This window comes from Micromys minutus (assembly GCF_963924665.1).
Source record: "Micromys minutus genome assembly, chromosome: X".
NCBI classification, from domain to species: domain Eukaryota; kingdom Metazoa; phylum Chordata; class Mammalia; order Rodentia; family Muridae; genus Micromys; species Micromys minutus.
Window position 1 is genome coordinate 68208931 of NC_137970.1, and position 9871 is coordinate 68218801.

Genomic DNA, 9871 nt, shown 5'->3' on the forward strand with positions numbered 1-9871 from the left:
AGAAATGCAGGGCCATGGGATTGAATTCAGAGACTGATGGAATGGGTAACCCAAAACCAGCCCAACTTGAGACCTATCCCATGGGCATGCATCAATCCCTGACAATATTAATGATACCTTTCTATGACTGAAGACAGGAGTCTAGCTCAGCTGTATTTTGAGAAGCTCCTCCTTTCAGTTGACTCAGACAGGTGAAGACACCCACAGCCAAAAAGTAGGTGGAGCTTGGGGACATTTATGGAACTGAGAGGGGAAGAATTAGGGCCAAGTAGAAGATAGAAATTCCATGAGAAGACCAACAGAATCAACTAACCTAGAACCTTGGTAACTCCCAGAGACTGAGTCACCATATCAGTGTCAGATTCTGAGAGCACCCAATACAAGAGAATACATGGGCTGGACCTAGGTCCCCCTCACATATGTAGCAGATGGACATCTTGGTCTTTATGTGGGTCCCAAACAATTTTGGGGGAGGATGTATCCCAAAGCTGTTTCCTGTCTTTGGGATGATTCTATTCAGACTGCCTTGTTTGACCTCAGTGGAGAAGATGTGCCTAGGTCTAAAACGACTTGATGTGCTAAGGTTGGGGAATACAGAGAGGGGGTTAACTATCCCCTCAGAAGATAAAGGAGGGCAGGGAAAAAGATGGTGAGAGGAGGTATAAAGCTTGAGGCCGGTGATCTAATTGTGAAGTGAATGAATCAAAAAAGAAAAGAAAAATAAAAAAGTGAATAAATCAAAAGAAAAAAAATTGTGCATATGCTCAGTACAGATATAGTCACTGTAAACACAAGTATACCATCACTTGTAGCAACAACAATACATTTTCTTTTTTTTTCAAATTTTTCAATGTGGATGAGGAACCGGAACCAGGTGACACAGAGGACTTACTTAAATTGGTGTTAAGGAAACTTCAGTTTGAGGGTGATTATAATAATAATAATCAAAATAATGATGAAATGTAGATATATGAAGTGCTGCCAACAAACAATGGACACAACAAGTCTCAAGCCACCTCAGAAGAAAGAAGAAACTTGGTGTAGAAGACACTGGAATAATTTCCTGGCAGCATTTAATAAGAGAATGTGAAATTAAAACACTCTCGATAATGTGTCAAACTTATTTTTTTAATTGAACAACTTTATCTTAAAAAACAAAGATAAATGTACAGATTTTAAAAGCAATTTTGCATAAAAGTATATGAATACATTTTTGTTAGTACTTGATTATTTTTAAGGTTTGATAGTATGCCTTGAAATCTTACTAGTTGCAATGAGTATAAAGTACATGTAAAACAAGATGTAATATGGAAATAGTCAAAGTTTTCCTGTTATGTAAAGATTAAGCATAATGGTTTTTCATCTTTTTTTGCCTTTGTTTTTCTTGAACATCATACAGTCTATGAGTTATTTCTGGGGTTAGTATCCAATTATCAGTGACTGCATATTATGTCTGCCCTTTTGTGACTGGGTTACCTCACTCAAGATGATATTCTCTAGATGCATTTATTTTCATGAGAATTTCATAAAGTCATTATTTCTGATAGATGAGTAGTACTCCATTGTGTAAATATACCACAATTTTTCTATCCATTACTCTACTGAGGGACATTTGGGTTCTTTCCAGATTCTGGCTATTAGAAATAGGGCTGCTATGAACATTTTGGTGCATGTGTCTTTGTTGTATGTTGGAGCTTCTCTGGGATATATGCCCAGAAGTAGAATAACTGGGTCTTCGTGTAGGACTATGTCTAATTTTCTGAGAAACCGCCAGACTAATTTCCAGAGTGGTTGTACCAATTTACAACCCCACCAAAAGTGGAGAAATGTTCATCTTTCTCCGAATCCTCACCAGCATCTTTTGTCATCTGAAATTTTGATCTTAGCCATTCTGACTGGTGTGAGGTGGAATCTCAGGGTTGTTTTGATTTGCATTTCCCTGATGGCAAAGGATGTCGAACACTTCCTTAGATGCTTCTTAACCATTCGATATTCCTCAATCGATAAATTTTGTTTAGCTCTGTACCCCATTTTTAATAGGGTTGTTTGATTCTCTGGTGTCTAACTTTTTGAGTTCTTTGTATACCTTGGATATTAGGACTCTATCAGATGTGGGGTTGGTATAGATCTTTTCCCAATCTTTTGGCTGCCATTTTGTTTTCTTGACAGTGTTCTTAGCCTTATAGACTCTTTGCAATCACATTAAGTCCCAATTGTTAATCTTTGACCTTAAGGCTTGAGCCATTAGTGTTTTGTTCAGGAAATTTCCCCCTTTGCCTATGTATTCTGAGGTTTTCCCTACTTTCTCATCTAATAGTTTCAGTGTACCTGGTTTAATGTGGAGATCGTTGATCCATTTGCACTTGAGCTTGGTACAAGGAGACAAGAAAGGTTCTATTTTCTTTCTTCTGCATGTTGAATGCCAGTTGGACCAACACAATTTATTGAAGAGGCTGTCCTTTTTCCATTGAATGTATACAGCTCCTTTGTCAAAAATAATGTGAACATGTATGTGAGGGATCATTTCTGGATCTTCTTTCTGTTCCATTGATTCACATGCCTATCTCTGTACCAATGCCATGCAGTTTTTAGCACAATTGCCTTGTATTATACATTGAGGTCAGGGATGGTGATTCCTGCAGATGTTTTCTTGCTGATGAGAATGAGATTGCACATTGTTCTTTCCAACTCTATGAAGAATTGGGTTGGTATTTTGATGGGGATTGCATTGAATCTGTAGATTGCTTTTGGTAAGATGGCCATTTTTATAATGTTGATCCTTCCAATTCCTGAGCATGGGAGATCTTTCCATTTTAAGAGATCTTCCTCAATCTCTTTTTTTAGAGATTTGAAGTTCCTGTCATACAGATTCTTCACTTGCTAAGTTAGAGTCAAGCCAAGGTATTTCTTATTGTTTGTGACTATTGTGAAGGATATCTTTTCCAGAATTTCTTTCTCTGCATGTTTGTCCTTTTAGTAGAGGAAGGCGACTGATTAGTTTGAGGTATTTTTATATACAGCCACTTTGCTGAAATTGTTTATCAGCAGTAGAAGTTCTCTGGTGGAATTGTTGGGGTCACTTACATACACTATCATGTCATCTGCAAACAGTGATGTTTTTACTTCTTCCTCTCCGATTTGTGTCCTTTTGATTTCCTTTTGCTGCCTAATTGCTCTGGCCAAGATTTGCAGTACTAAATTGAATAGATGGGGGAGAGTGGGCAGATTTGTCTATTCCCTGATTATGTGCGATTGCTTCAAATTTCTCACTGTTAAGTTTGATGTTGGCTGTTGGTTTGCTGTATATTGGTTTTATTATGTTTATGAATGGGCCTTGGATTCCTGTTATTTCCAAGTCTTTTAACATAAAGGGGTATTGAATTTTGTTAAATGCTTTCTCAGCATCTAGTGAGATGACCTTGTGTTTTCTTCTTTCCTTTCTGTTTGTTTATATGGTGGATTATGTTGATGAATTTCGGTATATTAACCCATCCTTGCATTCCAGGGTTGAAGCCTACTTGATCATGGTGAATGATCATTTTGATGTGTTCCTGGATCTAGTTTGCAAGGATTTTTTTTTTTTTTTTGAGTATTTTTGCATCAGTGTTCATGAGTGAGATTTGTCTGAAGTTCTCTTTCTTTGTAGGGTCTTTGTGTGGTTTAGGAACAAGGGTTATTGTCACTTCAAAAAATGAGTTAAATAGTGTTCTATCTGACCCTATTTTGTGGAATAGTTTGGAGAGTATAAGTGTCTGATAGAATTCTGCACTGAACCCATCTGGACCTGAGCTTTTTTGCATGAGAGGCTTTTGATGATTGCTTCTATTTGTTTAGGTGTTATGGGATTATTCAGATGGTTTACTTGGGCCTGGTTTTATTTTAGCAACTGGCATCTGTCTAGGAATTCATTCATTTTCTCCAGATTTTCCAGATTTGTTGAGTATAGGCTTTTGTAGTAGGATCTGATGATTTCTTGAACTTCCTCAATTTCAGTTGTTATGTCTCCTCTTTCTTTCTGATTTTGTTAATTTGAATACTCTCTCTTTGTCCTCTAGTTAGCCTCGCTAAGGGTTTATCAATTTTGTTAATTTTCTCAAAGAACCAGCTCTTGGGTTTGTTGATACTTTGAATGGTTCTTTTTATTTCAATTTGGTCAATTTATGCTCTGAGTTTGATCATTTCTTGTCATTTTCTCCCTTTATATATCTGCTTCCTTTTGTTCTAGAGCTATCTATAGTTTCTTTATGGAAGCACTCAGAGTTACAAGTTTTCCTCTCAGTACTGCTTTCATTGCACCACATAGGTTGGGGTATATTGTGTTTTCGTTTTCATTAAACTCCAGAAAATCCTTAATTTCTTCCTTTATTTTTCCTTTGACCATGCTATTGTTTAGTATAGCATTGATCAGCTTCTATGTGTATATGGGCTTTTTGCTGTCTTTGTTGTTATTAAAGACCAGCCTTAGACCATGGTGATCTGAAAGGATGCATGGGAGTACTTTGATCTTTTTATATCGTTTGAGGCTCGTTTTGTGTCCAATTATGTGGTCAGTTTTGGAGAAGGTGCCATGAGGTGCTGAGAAGAAAGTGTATTTTTTTGCTTTAGGATGAAATGTTCTGTAGATGTCTATTACTTCCAGTTGGTTCATAACCTCTGCTAGTTTTATTATGTCCTAGTTCAGTTTCTGATTCTATGATCTGTCCATTGATGAGAGTGGGGTATTGAGGTCTCCCACTATTATTGTGTGGGGTGCAAATTATTTTTTGAGATTTAGGAGGGTTTTTTTATGAATATGGTTGTTCTTGTATTTAGAGTGTATCTGTTAATGATTGAGAGTTCCTCCCATTGTCTTCGGCCCCTGAGATCCTCTCTTCCATCTCTTGTAGTCTGTTGGAGATGCTTTCATCTGTGACTCCCTTTTCTTTTTTTTTTTAGGTTTTCTACCTATAGGGTTGGGTGTTTTAGTGTTTTCTTTATTGTTTCCATTTCCATTTTAGATTCCTCCGTCCATTCCTTCATCTCTTTGGTTCTGTTTTCTTCTAGTTCTTTGATTTCTTTGAGTGTTTTTCTTGTTTCCAATTTAAAAGCTTCTATTTATTTATACTTTTTCTCCCTTTCTTGTTTAAGGATCTCTATCATCATCTTGAGGTATGATTTCAGGTCTGAGTCTTCTTTTTCTGGATTGTGTGGCATTCCACTGTTTGCTGTGATGGGAGAACAGGGTTCTGATGTTGCCAGGTTGTCTTGGTTTCAATTGGGCAAGTTCTTTCGTTTTCCTCTTTCCATCTTGCTATCTGTGGTTATATGTGGTCTTGTTAGTGACTGGTTCATGTCTCTCCTATGTACCTTACCTGCATCCCTGGATCTCCCAAATTTAAAATTTTTGTGTACAAAATTGCCCTTATAATGCACAAGTGTGTATAGAAGTTCATTGTTGAAAGTAAAGAGGTAGTTTTTAGCATTCTACAATCTGATGAATACATTGAAACATTATCCATTTATGTCACTGATAGCAAGATTAAAGAGAAAATATGCCTAACATTATAGATCCATTTTTCCTTATACATTTTATTTTTGCCCCAATTATTTTATAATTATTCACAGAATCTGCTGTTTTCTATTTTCAGAGCATTGTTGTAGAAAACTGGACAAAATTTCACATGCTTGTGATTATATTATACATACATGCTGATGAGGACCAATGATTTGGTTTGAGTCTAAAACTGTCCACTGAACACCCATATTTGAATGTTTGAGCACTAAATGGTGGAACCTTTAAGAGTAGATGATTACTGGAGAGAACAGGTAGTTAATAAATGAGAAAGTTAAGAAAACTCCTGATCAGCATTGTCTTCATGACTAACTGAATGTCATTTCAAATCAGCAAAATAGCTCAGGTGGTAAAGTTGTCTACTCCCAAACATGACAACCTGAGTTCTATCCCCAGAATCCACCTGGTGATCAGAGAGAACTTATTGCAATTTGTCTTCCTATTTCATACAGTCCACAGTGTGAACACACACACACACATATACTCACATACACACACATACACTCACATACACACAGGCAACCAAAATGATGATGAGGAGGATAAGGAAAAGGAGGAGTTGTTTATGGATGAGGGGTATCTTAGAATTTCTATTCCTGCACAAAATATCATGACCAAGAAGGAAGATGAGGGGGAAAGAGTTTATTCAGCTTACACTTCCACATTGCTGTTTATCACCAAAGAAAGTCAGGACTGGAATTCAAGCAGGTCAGGAAGCAGAAGCTGATGCACAAGCCATGGAGGAATGTTACTGGCTTGCTTCCCCTGGCTTGTTCAGCTTGCTTTCTTATAGAACCCAGGTCTACCAGCCCAGGGATGGCACCACCCACAATGGGCTGGGCCTTCTCCCATTGATCACTAGTTGAGAAAACACCTTACAGCTGGATCTAATGGAGACATTTCCTCAACAGAGGCTTCTTTCTCTGTGATAACTCAAGTTTGTATCCAGTTGACATAAAACCAGCCAGTAAAATTGACCCCTTGTCAACTTTACACACAAACACATCACTATTAAGCTTCAACCCTTACTTTCTTATTAATCCTAGAGATATAAATAACCTTAAAAGTCCCACAGTCATTACAAAATCTTACATATTAAAATTTCAGTCCCTTTTAAATATCCAGGTTTTTTTTTTTTAATTCAGAGATGTTTTTCAATTCAAAGTCTATTAACTGTGGGCCCCATTTCTTCCTTGAAGAGGGAAATGTATCAGGGCACAGTCACAATCAAAAGCAAAATCAAGCTCTAACCATCCAAAGTCTAGGATCTACTCAAGAACTTCTGGGGTCCGCAAAGTGCTTGGCTCACTTTTCCAGCTCTGCCCTTTATAGCAAAAACCTTGTCTTTTAGGCTCCAGCTGCCTGTTCTCAACTACTGCTGCTGTTCTTGGCAGTTGCATCATAGTACTTGGATCTCTAAAACACTTCTGTCAGTTCTGGGGCACTAATTGCAACTGAGGCTGCACCTTTACCAATGGCATTCCATGGCCTCTCACAGTGCCAAGACTCAGCTGCTTTTCATGACCCCTTCATTCCTTAAAAACCAGTACCACCTGGGTGACTCTTAGACATTACCAAGTCTAGCCACAGCATGAGATACAACCTTGGCTATCTCTGGAACACAGCCTCTTTGTGCTCTCAGGAAACACTTCCCAGAATATTTCACATCAATGATACTGGTCTCTTATTAATCATCATTAATTTCTTAGCTCCAGCTGACCGGCATCAATAAATATTCACAGTAATGCAAAGGTATTGCTTTAGTAGTTCTGGTATCTTAATCACACCTGATTCTTTAGCCTCAGCTAACCAAAACCATAGAATCTTCACAAGCAAAACATCAACATACCTGGTAAGTCTTTAATTTTTCTGTCTGAAATTTCACAAGTCAGGCCTCCATCTTCAGCACTGTTTTCAACATTACCTTCTAACCTCCTACAAAACATACCATATAGCTCTTAAAATCCCAATGGCTCTTCTAGTTCAAAGTTCCAAAGTCCTTCCACAGTCCTCCCCAAAACATGGTCAAGTTGTCACAGAAATACCCCAACTATGCTGGTACCAATTTGTCTTAGTCAGGGTTTCTATTTCTGCACAAAACATCATGAACAAGAATCAAGCTAGTTCGGAAGGAAAGGGTATATTCAGCTTAAACTTCCACACTGCTGTTCATCATGAAAGGAAGTCCAGACTGGAACTCAAGTAGGTCAGAAAACAGGAGCTGATTCAGAGGCCATTGAGGGATGTTATTTACTGGCTTGCTTCCATTGGTTTATTCTTATAAAATCCAGGTCTACCAGCCCAGGGGTGGCACCCCCTACAATGGCCTGATCAATAGTTGAGAAAACACCTTACAGCTGGTTCTCATGGAGGCATTTCCTCAACTGAGGCTCCTTTCTCTGTGATAACTCCAGCTTGCACCAAGTTGACACAAAACCAGCCAGTAAAAGGAGGATATTTCAAGGATATTTTCAAGAAATATCAAGGATATTTCAAAATTAAACTTGTTTGGAGTTAGAGAGCTGTTGAAGTCCAGAATTTGATTGTGAGCACACACATTAGACAACTCACAAGTGCCTGTACCTCAAATGTCAAGGAATTTGATGCATCTACTGGACTTTATGAAACATACACTCATACATAGACAGATTTTCATAAGCATTATTTTGAAATAAATCTTCCGTAGCTAATTTTTAGAAAGTATTCTCCTAGATAAATTTTTATGGAATACTCTATAAGCACAGGATGTGATCAAATGTAAGAATGTAACCTAAAACTAATATATCTTTAAACACTTTTATGTGACTCAGGATTTTTTAAAGATGTATTTAATTAAAAACAAAGAAGTAAAAGGGAAGTCCTGAAGTTAAAATAAATCCCCTGACTCTTTGTTAGTTTTGATAATAATAATTCTCAAGATGTTCAGGATGCCACTTGATATCAGTGACATATCTTTATTATAGATATTTTAATGCATTTACTTTTTATGGAATCATTGACTCAGAAGGGCATGAAGCTATCAAGAACATGCCCACTGTATATAAGTTATCCTTAATCTGTATGTAAGGAACTTTCCTTATTTTGTTTCTTAATTGAACTTTTACATTTCCTCATTCTTTGATTCTGAGATTCTGGATAATGATAATTGGCATTCATTTGGCTCTTTCTTAGCATATCATCAGAAACTAGTTAGCATGCCAGATTACTTCTTTTGTAGTAAACTTTTTTTTTATTTAAATTTTTATTGATTTTTTTGTGAAGTTCCCATCAAGTACTCTAATCTCCCTCATCTCCCTATCTCTTTTTCCCATGCTCTGTCTTTGACCCTCACAAAGGAAAAACAAAATCTCATTCTGGAAGCTACAGTGTGTCAAATCATGTCATATGGTATACTCCTTTGTCCACACTTCTTACATTCAAATGTTCATTGTAGTAAGTCATTGGTTGTTTTGGTGTGAGGCTTTTGGCTTCTGCTACATGATCAATACTGGATCCTCATCAGATTTCTTCTAAGATATTCTTTCATTGCCCTGTGTCATGGAGAGCCTATAGCTTTGGATCTGTAGGAGCAGGCCATTTGTATCTTCGAGCAGTTCATAGAATGAAAAGATGTTTGGGTGGGGAAAGGCTGGATGTAGACCTGTGTGGAATCTGAGATGGTCAGACCACCAGATCTCCAGTATCCACTCCACAATGCAAGCATATCAACACTGTCCCAGCAAGTTCACACAATGATACTCTTGGCAACTGGAAGAAGCAGCTCTTCTGTTTTCTTGTTCTTGGGGAGGTTCACCCATGTCTATAACATCATGGCCAGTTCTCTCTGCTGCCCAGAAAATGTCCAGGGCTTGTTCTTCCACTCTTTTGACCACAGGAGCAGCTCTTATTCATGTCTGCTATAGGTGGTGGGAGGGAATGGGTAGAGGTATTAGGCCATCTTTCCCTTGCTCAGAAGGAAAGTTGTCGGGCCAGCTCTCCATTGCTCATGCCCTCTGAGCTGACTCACTAGCACCTTCCTGGCTGTAACATGTGATGGGGGATGAGGTAGGGGGCGTCTTCCCCTCTTACTATATATATATATATATATAGGCATGGTATGAAAAACACTGTTGCTTTGCCATATATATATATATATATATATATATATATATATATATATATATATATATATATATATATATATACCAGTCAGATATATATATATAAAAGTCCAGAGACCATTTATACTCATTTCACACAAGCAACTATAATTGTATGGCTTAGCAGACAGTAGGAAAGTGACATATTGTATATCTTAATATATACCTGTATAAACCTTGT